Source organism: Protopterus annectens, chromosome 6.part1 (assembly GCF_019279795.1).
Source record: "Protopterus annectens isolate FY-2018-M chromosome 6.part1, PAN1.0, whole genome shotgun sequence".
NCBI lineage: Eukaryota > Metazoa > Chordata > Ceratodontiformes > Protopteridae > Protopterus > Protopterus annectens.
The window spans coordinates 498,441,518-498,459,860 of NC_056738.1; positions in this window are offsets into that span (position 1 = coordinate 498,441,518).

The window sequence follows — 18,343 nt, forward strand, 5'->3', positions numbered from 1 at the left end:
TCCAGGTCCACTAGGATCTTATCTGATAATGACGTGGAGCAGGTGGTGTGGAGACTCTTGAAGTCGCTGGCACTAGCTAAACTGTTCTCGGCTCCGACCTCTCAGGTCTCGGAGCCTTCCTAGACTCTTACATCCACTGTTGTTCCTCCTCCGAGCCAAGCTGGATCTTTGGAGCTGGAGTGCCTGGTACCGCTTACTGTAGAACCGTCTGTTCCGGGAACCCCTCCAGAGTTTATGGAACTGATATCTGCTCCGACACCCTTGATGCCATCTGGGGTGTCTGGGAGCCAAGGTTCTCTGGTTGGCCCTGGGGGGACGCTTGGACCTTAAGTTATTCGGTTCTGAGCCTACCCCTTGGTGCGTCGGCTTGGGTGAGCTCAGCTCCTACATCAGTCTCAGAGCCAGTCTCTATGGTGCTGGGGGTTGTCCTCTGTCTCCTCAGAGCCAGAGATATCCTTGGAACTGGTGGGATCTGCTTTCAAGCTGATGAGGAGTGTGCTGTTCCCCCTACAGCTCTACATAGCGATACTGGCATTCGTCCCCCCAAGGCACTGGCTATTGTCTCAGCACCACCCCATCCACAGGACAGCAGAGTTTCAGAGCCTCAGAAACCCCCATTGGGCAAACCCCTCTCTTCTGAGGCCTCCCCAGAATACCCTTGTGAGGAGCCCCCTCGAAAGAAGACATGTAACAGGAAGCATATAGACTCCCCTGATGAGTCTGTCACCTCAGACACTGACCTTGAAGAGTCAGAAGGGTCCCCACGGTTGTCCTCTGAAGATATCTCATTTGCAGATATTCTGGAGATCCTAAAGTAGAGAGCCAGCTGGAAAACCATCACCCCTTATGATTAGGAGTTGGTGTACCTGAAGGCCTTTGGATCTCAACCTTCAGCCTCCTGACACTATGGAACCAGTCCCTCTGAAGCCAAACAAGTTTTTGTCAGCCCCTACTGGAAAAGATTTTCTCACAAAAGGTGTACCTGTAGATGCTATGTTGGTGGCAGCTGCCACCAAGGAGGAACTTTCTGAGACATCATCTGTTCATCCTCCGAACAAAGATTCCAACAATGGACAGATACAGGAAGCGTGTCTTTTCATCAGTGACTTTTACACTCCGATCGCTGAACTACCTCACACAATTTACAAGGCTGCAAAGAGAAGTCTTGAAAGAGCTAGGAGATACTCTACAAGGTTCATTAGCTGAGGGGGTGACTGAGAAAGTCTCCTCGCAGCTATCCACCTCAAATTCTATCGTCAGTTTCCCCATGAGACTGATATCTTATGCAGCGGATGGAGCGAGTAGGGCAACAGGTTCAGGAGTTTCCTTAAGGAACTTTTTAAGTCTACTTTTACTAACGCCCCTTTTGATGGTTCTTCACTTTTTGGATCCAAAGTAAAATACATACTCACCAGATGCGAGCAGGAAGGGAAACCTCTCTCTGCCACTGGAGTATGTTTTTCTGTACCTTCAAGACTTTACCCTAAAAGTCAGAAGAGTGGAAAAATGTGGTTCAAAAGATCCCAAGAACATTTCCAAGACATATAAGGTGAATCCTTCCCCAAGGGCAGAGGGGGAGGCAACAATTGTAGACATTGTTCTAGAGGCAGAGGGGGTCAACAAAACCAGGGTGACTGTGATTCCTTTCATGGATGTCCCTATCAGCGCTCCTGAAAGGAGGCCCTCCTGCTCTAGTCTGGAGGCAGTCAGGGGACATTTGTATTTGTACCCAGAAGCCTGGCAAAGTATCACAAAAGACAAGGGAGTACAAAGCATAATATCCAGAGGATATTCCATTCCCTTTTGCTACCCTGTCCCACAAATCACAGCAATCCAGGATGATCCACCCAATCTAAGGAAGCAAGCAACTATAGAAATCCAAACATTGCTGGACAAAAACAGTCATCAAAGAAGTCCCCGCAGACCAAACAGGATTCAAAACTTACTCAAGATTCTTTTTGGTGCCAAAAAGAACAGGGGACTGGAGACCCATATTGGATCTCAGCAAGTTAAATGAATCTGTCAAAGTTCCAAATGGTGACATTGCAGTCAATACTTCCCTTCTTAGGTAAAGATGACTGGATGTGCTAAATAGACCTCCAAGATGTGTACTACTACATAAAAATGGACAGAGCATCAAGGAGTCACATACGCTTCCGGCTGGGAGCCAGTCATTCAGTTCCAAACTCTGCCCTTTGGTCTCACTACAGCCAGCAGAGTGCTCACCAAATGCATGGCAGTAGTAATCGCTCACTTGAGACATCTTGGATTCCAGGTGTTTCCATATCTGGACGACTGGCTCCTAACCGCCACCACCAAGCATCTACTCCAACAGGCCAGGGATGTGACATTGGAAATCTGTGCTCAGTTAGGCATAACAGTCAATTTACAAAAATCTGCCTTGTTGCCCTGTCAACATACAACCTTCATAGGCGCAAACCTAGACACTGTTTACATGATGGCACGTCTTCCAGCCAACAGAATTTCAGCACTCAGACAGCAAATACTTCACCTTCCTCCAAAGGACAAGGTAAAGGCAAAGGTAGTTCTGAAACTTCTCGGGACAATGGCTTCAACCATAACACTAGTCCCTCTCGCCAGGATGCATATGAGAATCCCTCAATGGCTCCTATTTTCTCAATGGTCGCTTTAAGAACTTCCTATGTCCCACCCAATCAGAATAACAAAGTCATGCAAAAAAGACCTATGGTGGTGGATTCAGTCTAATCATGTGACTATCAGGTGACCCTTTATTCCACAACAGCCTGTTACTACAGTGACCACGGACACTTCCCAGATAGGGTGGGGGGGGGCATTACCTGGGAAGGATGGTCCAAGGTATATGGCAAGACCATAAGGCCCACTTACATATCAGTGTTCTAGAGATGAGAGCAGTGCTTCTGATATTGCATGCACTCCACAACTCTCTTCCACTGGGGGCGACTGCAATACAGTCAGACAATATGTCAGTGGTTTGGTTCATAAACAAACAAGGAGGAATCAGATCATATCCACTTTGTTGTGAGGCTCTGAGAGTTTGGCAATGGGCAATTTCTTCCCAACGCTTTCTAGTAGCAACACACATCCCAGTGAAATCCAACGTGATAGCCGATAAGCTCAGCAGGGCAATATTAATGCCTCATGAGTGGCCTCTGAACTAGAACATAATGGAAGAGATTTTCCAGAAATGGGGTCAGCCTTGCTGCGATCTTTTTGCCACTCCGATAAATGCCAAGTGCAGCAGCTATTTTGCCTTAATTCCCCCACTGGGGGAGACACCAAGAGATGCAGTTCTACACAATTGGCCCTCAGGAATTCTTTATGCCTTTCCCCTCATACCCAAAGTCATCCAGAAAGCAAAATCCTTGGGAAGCAATTCTCATTGCCCCATACTGGCCTTGGCAGATTTGATTCCCCTTCCTCTAGCTTCATCTTCAGGAGAAGCAGTGGGCTCTGGGCCCAGTTCCAGACCTTCTGACACATGTCAGGAGCACTTCATCCTTCTCATTTAGTCAGGCTTCAAAACTTCACTCCATCAGTCAAACACATACTGATGTTCTCTCATAAAGGTTCTACTAGAAAACTACATACTAGCAAGTGGAAAAGATTTTCTCATTGGGCCCAAAATAGAAACATTGACCCTTTTTCTGCACCTATTCAGTCCATTTTAGAATTTCTGGCAGAACTCTTCCAGCAAGGCTTGGCTGCAGCAACTATTAGAGTCCAGCTGGCTGCAATTTCAAATTTCCACATTGGTGACCATTCTCCTAACTTAATGTCACCAGGTTGTGCAAAGCATTTTTAAAAGGCACTTCCTTAGTGAGACTTCCTTTTAAGGAACCACTTTCTCCCTGGGATTTAAATTTTGTCCCATCTCAACTGACATTGCCACCGTTCGAGCCTTCTTCATCTTGTGACCTCAAATTTCTTTCCTGGAAGACCATATTTCTAGTAGCTGTAACATCTGCCAGAAGAGTCTCAGAATTGCAAGCACTGTCAATCAGACCTCCATATCTGATCTTTCATAAGGATAGGATATCGTTAAGAACTAATCCATCCTTTATACCTAAGGTTTGCTCTCAATCCAATATTAATCAATGCATTCAGCTCCCGGTGTTTTTCCCCAACCATAGCAACAAGGCACCATAGCAACAAGGCAGAGTATAAACTCCATCAACTGAATGTGCATAGCCAGCTCAGATTCTATTTGCATAGAACTAAAGATTTCCGGAAATTTGATCACTTATTCATCTCCTTCTCTGAGGCAAAAAAGGGTATGCCAGTATCTTAAGTCATCGTTTCAAATTAGCTCGAAAGTTGTATTGCCTTTATCTATACCTCCAACAATAGAAAGTTACTATTCAGAATTAGAGGTCACTAAACCAGAGCATTAGTTACATTCTCTGCTTTTCAGGCCAGAATGTCTATGGACAGTATTTATGCTGCAGCTATGTGGGCCAATCCTCATATGTTTATCAATCATCACAAAGTGGATTTGGCCTCCAGGGACAGAGCCTCCTTTGATTCCACTATGCTCAAAGGTGTACTCTTGTGAGCCACCAAGGAAAAAGGTGCTAGGGACACTGTTCCATCCAAGTAAGAATGAAGGCGAGATAGGACAACATAACAAAGAAGTTATGTACTCACCATAACGTTCCATGTTTGTTCTCCATCTCCCATTGATTCTTATGACCCCTCCCACCTTCCCCCATCCAAGGACTCCTAGAGGACCTGGTGGTGATCTTTCCTCTTTACATGAGCTCCTTGACTCGGTTTGCTTCTCCTTGACATGGGGGTCATACATATATATTTATATTACTCATCAGTATGTTAGCAGCAAACAAAATCTGGAGAGTTGCACCACTGCATCATGGGATACCTACCTTGCCACGAGCCAAGCTTGAGACTTCCAGCTGTGTATTTGGCAGAGTTGGAGCCAAAGATTGGCTCCAAACCCATCCAAGTAAGAATTAATGGCGAGATGGACAACAAACATGGAACGTTATGGTGAGTACATAACTTCTTTTTTTGGTGGAATATAAATACATACCAGTGTAATCCTCTTCCAATGCCAATAGTCCCTTTTTACCACACATCTACGACTATTTTTTCCTATTCTATCACTATTGGAGCCTCTCTAGCAATCAGAAGTATTACCCCCTTTTTCTTTGTCCATAATATTTTGCTGAATATCCACCCTGAAATCCTTTGTCAAAGTCACATGCTCATTTCTTTCCAAATGTGTCTCCTGTATATTGCTATTTACACTCTGAATTTCTTAATTCAATACATTTTCCTTTTTCTCTATACCTGTAAGGCCATTTACATTCCAAGATACTACGGATAGAGTTGCTATTATGATAAAAAGCCATTACTCCCATTTATTATGCATGACATTTTTTGCTGTGGCGACCCCTAACTGGGAAAAGCCGAAAGAAGATTATGCATGACATTTTTTGAATATGCATTTCCAACTTTTGTCATGCATGCACACACTTATTTTTGGCAAGAAAATCCTTTACCAGTTGTTTCCTCTCGTTTACATTAGAACTTATGTCACATTTTCAAGACTTTTTGCTTTAATATACACTCTCAAACAAAAAACTAACTACATTTTCAGAATACCACCTTTCCCTATTAACTTGGAACAAACACACAAAACTATGTCCATTTTCAGCAAATAAAGTTTTCTATTCAGATAGGAATAATTGCCCCAAACTGACAGCTGCACCCACAGACAAACCCTAATGTAAAATTAAGGTTACTCATGCTAAGGTGCATATTACAACCTGTGTTCTCAATTACACTGATTGTTCTCTGTTCTCTTCTGATCTCGTTTCCCTCCCAAATGTGAAAAATGGCTTGTATGCTTTCAGAATACATAACTTTTAACCCTAACAAAAACTGCACTGTCCTATTAAATGCACTAAGGTATTAATATGGTTGGAGATGCTACCACCTCTTATTCACGTTCCTTAATTTTAAACTTTATTTTTCACTGAACTGCTTACCATTGTGCTTTTAACATTTCCATCTGCAAAGTATGCTCATAACTCTGTAGATTAATTGCTTGCACTTGCAGATAGCTCATCTCCATGTAAAAGCAATCAGCAGTGAAAAAAAAACATAACTTTGCAGGTGCATTATAAATGTTTGTAAATTTTACTCAGAACAGAATGTACAGAATTCCTCTGGCTTAGTGCCTTTGACTGCAGACTTCTTTTGTCTCAGTGAGAACATTTGCTAATGAAAAAACAATAAGCCGACATCTTTGCAGATGCAAGAAGGTTAGTATTTTTCATTGCTTTCATAATTCTGTCTTATTTTTCAAGCCTATTTGCTACAAAAAACTTGTTTATAGCATAAACCAAGGGCAGTATTGTAGACACCCACCCTTGTAAAAACAAGGGGAAATTATTATCTTAATTTTACATATAATCAGTACAGTTTTACACCCCATCCCAGCAGTCCAAGTTTAAATTATATTAACTTAAACTTGCTTCTGGCCAGCCTTTAGTCTTTTATTATACTGTAAAAGCTAAATTTCTTAAACCTAAAAACTTCTTTAATATCTTTAACACATACAACAGTCACCGAAAAGACCCCTACATTTAACATACCCCTGACTGCACTATATACAAAACTGCCTTATAACATGACATGCAGTTTATAAAGTTAAATGTGTTATATGGTTTACCATCAAAATGTCACTGGAAAAAAAAATTCCGGTCAGAACATCGAATGAAACAGTGAAAGTGACAATCTATGTCTGGACACAATGTCAGAGAATGGAACAAATTCAGCAGATTCAACATTGTTGCCAAACAGAGCATGTGATTTCTATATAGGACCACACATGAAACTCTTACACCTTACATCATGTTTTTGCAGGGTGGTAACCCGCCCCGCACCCCCCCCACAAACACACACCCTGCTAACTATATATTCCAACTCCAAGATCGTACTACAGTGAGGAAAGGGATGAATGTCCCAAACTGCACTGTACTGCGATCTCTGTACAATACTTAGAGTTCAAATCAGCGAATGCACAGTAGCATTCACTGATAGGAATTTCAAACATGGAATGCTCGGCATCACGGAAATTCAGACATCTGTCATTCATTTTTCTATCTGCAGAGCATCCATGTTCGTAATTTTGATTTGTAAATCATTTTATACAAATACTAATAAGAACAGAAATTGTTTCATTTACAGTTACTTCTTTTTCAATCAAAAATTCCAATCAAAAGTTTAACAAGGTCAAGAAAAGTCCAATTGTTTCTCAGGCACTTTTTTGCAAAGCCATATTTCACAAATGTGATAGATGCTTTAGTCTCACATTTATTCACCAATTTTAGTAAACTCTGGCTCAAGTCCAGAATACCCCTGATTCTTCTAGTTACTTCCTGTGCATTTTTTTTGTCTCTCAAGCATTCTCCTTTGGAACACTGGAAATGGATTTACTGGTAAAATCTCTCTATGAGCATTATTGTCAGAGGAATAAGGACAGAGTCCCCTTCTGGTTTCTGGCTCACTTTTTGTGGAATATACTTTATTTCCTCCATAACCTGTTCTGCATCAAAAATGTATTTGATCCTCAAAAAAATAGTCTGAAGACACCTGGATGCAGCAGCTTGAATGCCACATCTACCTGTCTCTCAATATTCTTTGGTTGCTGGGATAAATTTTCTTCTCTTTTGCCTACTGCACAATGAGTAATCATTTTCCATAAACACTCTGCTATCTGCAAGTTTAATATTTTCCCTCTTGCCACAATTTTGTCAGGATCAACTCTTTCTGCTGGTATGCTTGAATCTTTACTAACACAGAGCTTTGTTGCCTTCTTATGGTCAGGTTTAGAGCATGCACTTGGTGTGCCCTTTGAATCAACAGATATTGCTGTGGATCTTCTAGTTTCTCTGCTACAGCAGGAAATCTCAGGCTTTCTCTATGTGCTTGTCTACTATTTTTAAAACACCTCTTCTTGAGAAGCTTCATACTCAGCCAGACTTTTATTCATTTTAGAGGCTGATTTTTGCAGTTTTTATCACTTCATCTAAATACCTAGTTAAAGCTTATTTTATTTTTTCCAGCATTTTATTATTTGAGTCACTATATTCCTTTAATATTTCATTTATTTTAATCACTTCTGTGTACATTTGATTCATTTCTCCCTTCCAAATGACTGGAAGCCATCTCTTGTATCTAAGCAGAAGCCTGAACTACTTTTTGGTGAATAGTTGTAGGATTTTTCCTAGGCGGTGTTTTCTCTTCACTTATTTCTAATTGATTTTCTTTCAGTTTCTCTAATTTTCTTCTTTGCTAGCATCCAGACAGTGTACCTACTAGTCCGTAATTAAATTTTTTCAGAGAGACAGTTCACTGCCTCCTTTTTTTCAGTTTCTGTTTTCACAGTTGATCAGTTTGCAACCATCTTGGAAATCCCCAGCAGACTGTTTCTTTAGGGTGAGCAGGACAGCTTGACATTAGCTCCTTGTAGAAGTGATGAGCGGATCAGTGCAGTCTACCCATCTCATGCCCCCAACAATGGATGTTACCAGTGCTTATATATGGGTGGGGAGTGAAGGTAGGGAAGCATTCCTGGCAGCAGTATGACATGGACCTGGGACCCCTTATTCTCCTCAATGGCCCTGACCTTTATCAGAGTTAGTCTGGAGGAGGTCAGGAGGGTAAGGTAGACCCAGCAAATGACAAGAAGCAATGGGGTCTGATGATAGTCAGCTTTGGGAGACAAAAAATGAGTGTAAAGAAAAAAAAAGGAGAAGGAAATTCTCAAGAGGTTTTGTCAGGTAACAAACTTTTTTGAGCCCCGCTGCCTACCAACCAGCAGACTATTTTCTTGATTATATGGCACATTTATTTCCCAACACCAAGTGACAACCAAAAGGGGACATTACTGAGGCAGCCATCAGGGGTAGTTTAGGTTTTCTGCTTAGTCATAACACCTCCATATGTCTGTATGCAAGAAGTTAACATGCACTGGGTTTTGTGATGCATGTTACACTGCCTAGTGATGTGATTAGTTGGCCTTGCTCCCCTTGCAGACAAGAGCATCTGCATTAACCCTCTTATTTAATGAGGATTCAGAGAGTCTGATGCCAAACAAGTGCTTCTCTCTTTCCCTTCAAAGAGAGGCAGTCAGGCATAAGCCTCATCTTTCTTCTCCTCTTCCACACCAGCTCCAACAACTGCCCACACTGCTAGTCAAACTGAGGTCATGTGAGGCATAGTCAGTGCTATATTTCCCCTATGCCAACTGAGCTAGTGCCATATAGTGGAAAAGCTAAAGCATAAGTAGACTTCTGCACAGAACTACCCTTTGTAGAGGAAAACATGAAGTCTCAGTGACATGTTTGGAGGGAAGAAGAAGCTATACCATCTACACGTAAGTCACATAACATTAAAAAAAAATCACAGTGTGAAGATAATACTTTAAATAGAACAAGAGAGAATATAACCAAGGCTGTAGGAGATGATAGTGAATAAGATGTTTCAATTTCTTCTTACCCCTATTTTGAGTTAAAAGATGATTTCTTATACAGACTAAATAAAGACAGAAAGTACAACACCAACTATTAGTGTCAAAATCTTACAGGGCAGTTGTAGTGAAATTGTCACACAAACATATTAGGAGGTCTCCTAGAGATGGATAAAACTAAAGTAAGAGTATGAACCTGATTTTAATGAAATAAATAGAGCAGTTTTGTGCATCTTGCATAGACTGTCAGAAAGCGCTGCCCAACCTGGAGTTAAAAGTCCACTGATTCTGGACTTCCAAGATGGCTGCACATTGAGTAATAGCTTAATTCTAGCTCACCCAGTGTGAAAATAGAAACTTAACAGAGAAAGCTAGTGGACCTTTATTTCTGGGTAAATTTCAGTAATTGGCTTATAAGTGCAGTGCCTAGGTGCCAGGAAAAAAGAAATACAGAGGACCTGAAGGAAAATCTCCTACAAAAGATGAGAGAAAAAAAAAACACTGACTGGGAAACATACTGCAGTTGTTCAGCAAAAAGCAGTGCAAGCTTCAGGCATGACTTTCGGTAACCCTGAAGAAAGTATAAGACTACTGCACACAGACTTGGTTAAAATAAATGAAACACTGATGGAGTATATCAACTCAAACAGCAAAAGGCTGGAAAAAATGGAAGAAGCTTTAAACCGCTATTCAGATGAGATGATAAAACTGCAAAACTCAAAGGTCAAAATGAAGAAAAGGCTGGCTGAATATGAGACTGCAGAAGATGAGATGTTTAAAAAAAATAATAGAATTAGAGGACAAAACACGTAGGGAAAACCTGAGATTTTCTGCTGTACCAGAGAAGCTGGAAGGAACAGACTGTATTAATTTTATGAAAGCACAAATAAGCAACTGGACTGGTATTCCACAAAAGGAAATGTTAACAGAAAGGACACATGTGTATGCTCCAGACCTGGCTATGAGAAAGCAACCTTGACCTTTAATAGTAAATATGTAATCTTGCCAGCAGAAAGAGTTGATTCTGACAAAACTGTGACAGAAAGACAAAGCACTAAAAGTGAGAGACCCCAGAATATTTGTGGGGAATGACTACTCAAACACCAGGCAGAAGAGGAGTAAATTTATTCCATTATTCAGTAAATGTTGAGAAGCAGGTGTGAAATTCAAACTGCTGTACCTAGCTGTCTTCAAAATATTTTTCCTTGGAGGGACAAAATCATTTTCTGATATACTAACCAGAAAATACAAAAGTTTGTCCAACAAAAAGTGAGCTGTTTAACCGAAGGATATTCTTCTTCTTGTTCTTCTGGTAATGAACACAGAGGGACTATGCCAGTGAAACCTTGTCCAATGTTTCCATGGAAAATGCTTGAGAGAAGGAAAAAAACACAGAAGTCAACTAGAAGAATCAAGAATATGTTGGAAATGAAGCAGAGACAGAATTTAGGAACTGGAGATGAACAGGAATAAAACCAGTAACGTGGAAATTGTCAAATATGGGATTACAAAGCAATAATTACATTTGTGAAACATGACAACAATTCTGGAAATATTGGACTTTTTTGGACTTTGTTAAACTTGTAGGGAACTCTAAAGCATTGCCCTACTTTATGTCATTAACATTTGAAAAATACTTAGGAGAGGGAAAGATGAGGGAGAAAGTTAATCATAAATAAAAACAATTTTTTTTCTTAATGGTGCTGTTTTAACAGTGCATGATTTTCTTTGCATGCTATAAATAAAGTTTTCTCAGTTATTTTTAAGTGTAATAGGGATACTAATGTGAATAGGTGCTCATTTTTTTCATTTTTCTTTCTTCTTTCTCCTTGTTCAGTTTTAAGAAATGTAGGCACTGCAATGTATATATATATATATATATATATATATATATATAAACCTTTTTCTCATTCTTGCATAGAGGAATGACTGGATTAAGGCCCTTAGCTTGATCTAGTAACAAGCTTTAAGAGAAAGCAAGTGAATGAAAAAGAATATTAAATATTATAATGCTTTTTCTAGTAAATAAATGTATGCATAATAATTTTGAATCTGGTTCTCGTGTCTATAAAAGACAATCTGATAAAGAGAAATGGCTAGTTAATAATATTCTCTGAAAACATTCAAGTATTTTCTCAGCTGAGAGAGCTATAAACATAAGACAAAACAAGACAGCACTTAGTAGAAGCACAGGCTGTACCGTGCTTCTTAGCATGGATAACCTTTCTTTTAGGTTAACTCTCAAGTCGGTCAGTTTGGAACAATGTGATGTTGTCCTATCTCACCTTTATCCTTAACTGGTTGGGTTCGGAACAGATCCTAATTTCTGACTCAGCCTTATACAAAAGCTCGAGATCTTCGACTTGCTCGTGGCTGTAACCCTATCCCATCATGCCCTAGAAAGCTTCCCAGATCTCGTTTGCAGCTAAACAGATCAGGTGCTTCCTACTGGCTCTGGCTAAATGGAATATTTCCTTTTTCAATTTTTGGATAATTCTTTAATTACTACTGTTATATTTATCTAGTGTTTATTGAATAGTTTAGAGTGTTTGTTTTTGTTGGTTTGTGCTGTTGGCCATTGTTTTTTTCCTCTCGAAGCCTTTCATCGCAACCTATCCCAGCTTAAATTTTACTCCTAAGCCAGTTTTTAGTTAGAGGGCTTCCTTTCCTTTAACTTTTAGGCTTGTTTAAGTTAGATAGCCCATTTGTCCTTAAGTTTGTTTTCTTGTTATTTCTCTATAAATTACTGGAGAAGCTCATTTGAATTAGAAGACTGTCTTTGCTCATTTAATTTAGAGGACATTTTTCTCCATTGTAGCAGTTTGTTGTTTAAAAAAAAAAGTTGTAGCATTTTGTTGTAGTTATTATCTTCTTGTTGTTAAGCCCATTTTTAGTTAGAGGGCTTCCTTTCCTTAATTTTTAGGCTTGTTTAAGTTAGAGAGTCCGTTTGACCTTAAGTTTTGTCTTCTTGTGTTCCCCTGTAAATTACTAGGCAAGCTCGTGTGAATTACAGGGGTGCCTTTGCCAGTTTAATTTAGAGGGCTTTTTTTCTCCATTGTACTTGTTTCTGGTTTAAAAAAAAAAATAAGTTGTAGTACTTTGTTATAGTTTATTAGTTTCTTGTTGTTGCTGCTATTTTCTGAAATGTCTACTAAGCAGTCCAAGGATATTAAACCCTCAGGGTTTAAAAAAATGTCTGTTACTGATGAGCATACAGTCTGCGTGTACTGCCTTGGAGTGTTACACCTTCAGGAGTCTTGTGCCATATGCCACTCCTTTAGTCATAGAGTACTGATCGAGAGAAAGATTAAATTGATTCTAAGAGGATTGTTGAAGACCCCTTTTTCAGAAGCTATTGAAGAAGGTCAGGGTCCTTCAAAATCAGGCCACTCCCCCTCTTCCAAATCATACAAATTGGGGAAAAGGTCATCATCTTCAGAGGCTCAGTCAGAGCCAACAAAAAAGTTGCAAAAAATTTCATCTTCGGACCCAAAGACTTTCGGGCCCAAGAAGCCTTCCTCCCCGGCTACTTTAGTCTCGAAGCCATTGGGATTTCAGGTACGGAGCCGGTCCCTGGACTTGGAGCCAGTATCTCTAAACTTAAACTCTCCCTTACTACAGGCTTCCAGATTTCCTGCTCCCTCCACTTGATCCTCTAGGAGTCTCTCTGATGATGTGTATCTCGTGGTGCAGAGGCTATTGAAGACACTGGAGCTTGCCAAATTGTTGTTGGATCCAACCCAGAGGGCTTCAGAACCGACTAAGCCTATCCTTTCATCATCGATTCCTCCTCGATCCAATCCCGGACTTCAGAGCCAGAATGTCTAGAACTGGTCATAGTGGAATCGGAGCCGAGACCTATCCCAGGATCTTCAGGCTCAACTACTGCTCCGATGTCCTCGGTTCCATCTGAAATTGAGGAATCTAAGAGCTGACACTCTCCGGTCAGGTCCGGGGAGGAGAGTTGGATCGGACAGTTGTTGGATCCCAACTTGCCTCTCGGGGCTTCTGCACGGGTGAGCTCGGCTCCTACATTGGCCTTGGAGCCAACCCCCTTGGTTCCAGGGATGCTTTCTGGGTATTCGGAGCTGGGGGTTTCCTCGGATCAGGGGTGGGGATCTTTCGAGGTGATGAGGAGAGTGCTGTCTCCACAGACAGGTCCACTCTCAGGTCCAGACATTCTTCCCTCAAAGGCACTGGTGTATGTCTCAGCACCACTGCATTCAGAGAGATACAGCGACCATAGGATTCAGGATGCCCCATTGGGTGAACCCCCCTCTTCCCAAACCTTTCCATAATATCCTTCTGAAGAGGTCCCTCATAAGAGACTTTGCAAGAGGAAGCATTTAGACTCCCCAGAGGAGTCCATTACATCCGATACAGACCTTGATGAGTCAGAAAGGTCCCCATGGTCACCCTCTGAGGTTGTCTCCTTTGCAGACATCCTGGAGATTCTTAAACAGAGAGGCGGCTGGAAGCCCATCAACCCTTCTGAGGAGTCTGTATACCTGAAGGCTTTTGGGTCATGCCCTTCTGCCACCCAAGTGGCAGAAGGGTGAGACTCAAAAGCCTTCTGAGGAAGAGTCTGTACACCTGAAAGCTTTTGGGTCTCGCCCTTCTGCCACTTGGATGTCTCTGGCTTTTGACGAACTGATGGAATTAATTTGTCGAAAGGCATGGGAGTCTCCATACTCAGTGGAGCCTGTTCCCTGGAGGCCAAACAAATTCATAACATCCCCTACAAATGAGTTTTCTTACAAAAGGTGTCCCAGTAGATGCTATAGTGGTGGCGGCAGCCACCAAAAAAGGAACTTTCAGAGATGTACTCTTCTGTCCGTCTGCAGAACAAGGAGTCTCATATGATGGACATATATAGAAAGTGCACCTTTTCTTCAGCGACCTTTGCACCCAGATCACTGAATTATCTCATCCACTTTACCAGACTTCAGAGAGATCTCCTGAAGGAGCTAGGAGATACTCTCCAAGGTTCAGTAGCTGAAGGGGTATCAGAGAAGGTTTCCTCTCAGCTCTCCATCTTAAACTAATTGGTCAACTCCTCCATGAGACTCATTTCTTATGCAGTGGATGGAGCAAGTAGGGCAGCGGGTTCAGGAATTTCCCTAAAGAGACGTTCCTGGATGTGCTTGTGTGACTCTGCAGAGCCCTTTAAATCTTCTTTTGTTAATGCCTCTTTTGACGGCTCAACCTTGTTCGGACCAGAAGTCAAAGACACACTAACCATGTGTGAACAAGAAGGAAAAGCTATCTCTGCCGTAGAAGTCTGTTTTTCCCTACCTTCTAGACCTTATTCAAAAGGGAGGAAAAATGTGGTTCTGAAAATCCCAGAGAGCTTTTCAGGACACACGTGGTGATTCTTCCCCCAGGGGCAGAGGGGGAAGCAGTAAAGGAAGACGCCGACCACACAGCAAAGGGGGTCTGCAAAATCAGGGTGACAGGGAATCATTCAGTGGTAAGCCCTTTCTGCGCTCCTGAAAGGAGGCCTGTCTGTTCATCTCTGGAGGCAGTCGGGGGTCACTTATCTTTGTACCCAGAAGCCTGGCTAAAAATAACAAAAGACAAGTGGGTACAAAGCATCGTATCCATACACTTTTCTTTCCCTGTCCCAAACATGAAAAACATCCCAGACGTTCCACCCAGTCAAAGGGAACAGGCATCTCTAGAAATTCAAAAGATGCTAGAAGAGAGTCATCCAGACAGTCCCCAAAGACCAAATAGGATTCGGAACCTACTCAAAGTTCTTTTTAGTTCCAAAGAAAACAGGGGACCGGAGACCCATTCTGAATGTCAGCAAATTAAGCAAGTCAGTAAGAAAACTCAAAGTTCTGGGTGGTAACACTGCAGTCGATACTCCCTTTTCTAGGACAAGACAATTGGATGTGCTCCATAGACCTCCAGGATGCATACTACCACATAAAAATGGACAGGCGATCCAGGAGTCACTTGCACTTTTGGCTGGGAGCCAGTCACTACCTGTTTCAAGCTCTGCCCTTTGGTCTCACTGCAGCCCCCAGAGTGTTCACCAAATGTATGGCAGCAGTAACGGCTCATTTGATAAGCCTAGGATTCGAGTGTTTCTGTACCTAGTCGACTGGCTCCTAACCACCACCAAGCATCTACTACCAACAGCAAGAGACACCACCTTGCAGCTCTGCTGTCACCTAGGAATCACTATAAACTACAAAAAATCTGCCCTCTTGCCATCTCAGTGCATTGTTTTTATAGGAACAGATCTAGATACAAAAAATGATGGCAAAACTTCCTTCCGAAAGGGGTTCAAGTTTTACAAAGTCAGGTTCTATTCCTACTTTCCAAGAAAAAAGTACAAGCAAAAATAGTCCTGAACGTCTTGGGAACCATGGCAGCAGCAATAACCCTAATTCCATTAGCACATCTGCATATGAAAATTCTGCAGTGGTTACTGTTCACTCAGTGGTCCATGCAGGAACTACCCATGTCCCACCAAATTATAATAATGGAATCCTGCAACAAAGACCTTTGTTGGTGGCTTCACTCCACTCATGTGACATTAGGTTGACCCTTTCTTCTTCCACAAACTTTAGCCACAGTGACCACGGATGCTTCCCAGATGGGTTGGGGGGCACTGTCTGTGGAGGACAGTCTAAAGCACTTGCCAGAATCACGAGGCACACTTGCACATCACTGTCCTAGAGATGAGGGTGGTGCTTCTAGCACTGCAAGCATTCCAAGACTCTCTTCTGCTGGGAACTATTGCAATACAGACAGACAATATGTCAGTTGTGTGGTACATAAACAAAGAGGAACCAGGTCTTACCCTCTTTGTCGAGAGGCCTTGAGAATATGGCGGTGGGTGACCTCCTCCCAATGCTTTCTGATAGCAGTGCACATCCTGGGGAAATCTGTGATAGCAGACAAACTCAGCAGAGCAATTCTGATGCCTCATTAGTGGTCCCTAAAGCAAGAAGTAGTGGAGATGATTTTCTGCAAATGGGGCCAGCCTTGCTGTGACCTTTTTGCCATGTCCATGAATGCCAAATGCAGCAGCTATTTTGCCCTAATCCCCCTCCAGGGGAGTCACCAAGGGCTACACTTGTATACGATTGGCCCTTGGGTCTCCTCTACACCTTCCCTTCCTTTTCGTTGATACCCAAAGTTCTTCAAAAAGTCAGTTCCTTGGGAAGGAATTTGATACTGGTCGCCCCATACTGGCCTCATCAAATCTGGTTCCCCTTCCTTTGGCCTCATCTCCAGGAGGAGCCTTGGATTCTAGACCCAGTTCCGGACCTTCTGACTCATGCATCAGGGATGCTCCACCCTTGCCTTCAAACCCTCAAATTCACAGCTTGGCTGCTTCGATTCCAAACCTAGCCAGGCTCCCTAACCTTTCTCCATCAGTGAAACATATCTTGATCTCATCTCATAAGGCTTCAAAGAGGAAATTATACATGAGCAAATGGAAGAGATTTTCTTCTTGGGCCTTGAATAACCACCTTGATCCCTTCTTGGTCCCTATAGCTTCCATTCTTGAATTATTGGTAAAGCTATTTAATGAAGGTGCAGCTACAGCTATATGAGTTCAGTTAGCATTGATATCCAATTTCCATATAGGTGAATTGGGGCCAAATGTGATGTCCCACACACTTTGCAAGGCTTTTCTTAAAGGCACTATTTTATTAAGACCAGTCATTAAAGCCCTTCCAGCACCATGGGACCTGAAATTTGTCTTATCCTATTTGATTCTTCCCCCTTTTGAACCTGTGTTATCCTGTGCTCTAAGGGTTTTAACTTGGAAGACTATCCTTTTGATAGTCATCACTTCTGCTAGAAGAGTTTCAGAGCTACAAGCATTATCAATAAAGCCTCCCTATATGCTTTTCCACAAAGACAGAGTATCCTTACAAACAAACCCATCCTTTCTACCCAAAGTATGCTCAGAATCTAATTTGAACCAATCCATAGACCTACCAGTTATTTCCCCAACTATGGTAACAGGGCAGAATATATGCTACACCAATTAGATGTACATAGACAATTATGTTTCGGCTTACATAGGACAAAGGACTTCAGAAAATCTTACCAATTATTTGTATCATTTTCAGACTACAAGAAAGGTACTCCTGTATCAAAAGTCACACTTTCAAAATGGCTATCAGATTGCATTTCTTTTACTTGCAAATCTAAAAACAAAGAACTCCCTGACAAAGTAAAAGGTTGTTCTATAAGAGCCATAGCAACCTATGCTTTTCAGGCGAGACCACCAATTGATACCATTTATGCTGCAGCAACATAACTTTATCACTCATTACAAAGTGGATTTGAAATCCAGGAACAGGGCCTCTTTTGGGTCCACTGTTCTGAAGAATATTCTCCCTTGAGCCACCCAAGAAATATGGTGCTAGGACAACATCACATAAAGAAGTTATGTACTCACCATAACATTCCATGTGTGTTGTCCATCTCACCTTCATTCTTACATCCTGCCCTCCTTCCCCCAACTTTTGGCTCCTGGAGGAGAGAGAGATTACAATTGGAAATCAATGTTCTCCGACCTTCTTCATTGCTCTATAAGTTTTTTGATAGTTTTATTGGTACCTACTGTTATATCAGCAAACAAGATCTGGGGAGCTTTCCTAGGGCATGATGGGATAGGACCATGAGCTAGTGGAAGACCTCAAGCTTTTATTTAAGGCCGAGTAAGAACCAAGGATCTGTTCCGAACCCAACCAGTTAAGAATGAAAGTGAGATGGACAACACAAATGGAATGTTTTGGTGAGTACATAACTTATTTTTTGTTCCTATTAGGAGGGCAAAACTTCAATATTTAAAGATGTACATATACTTGC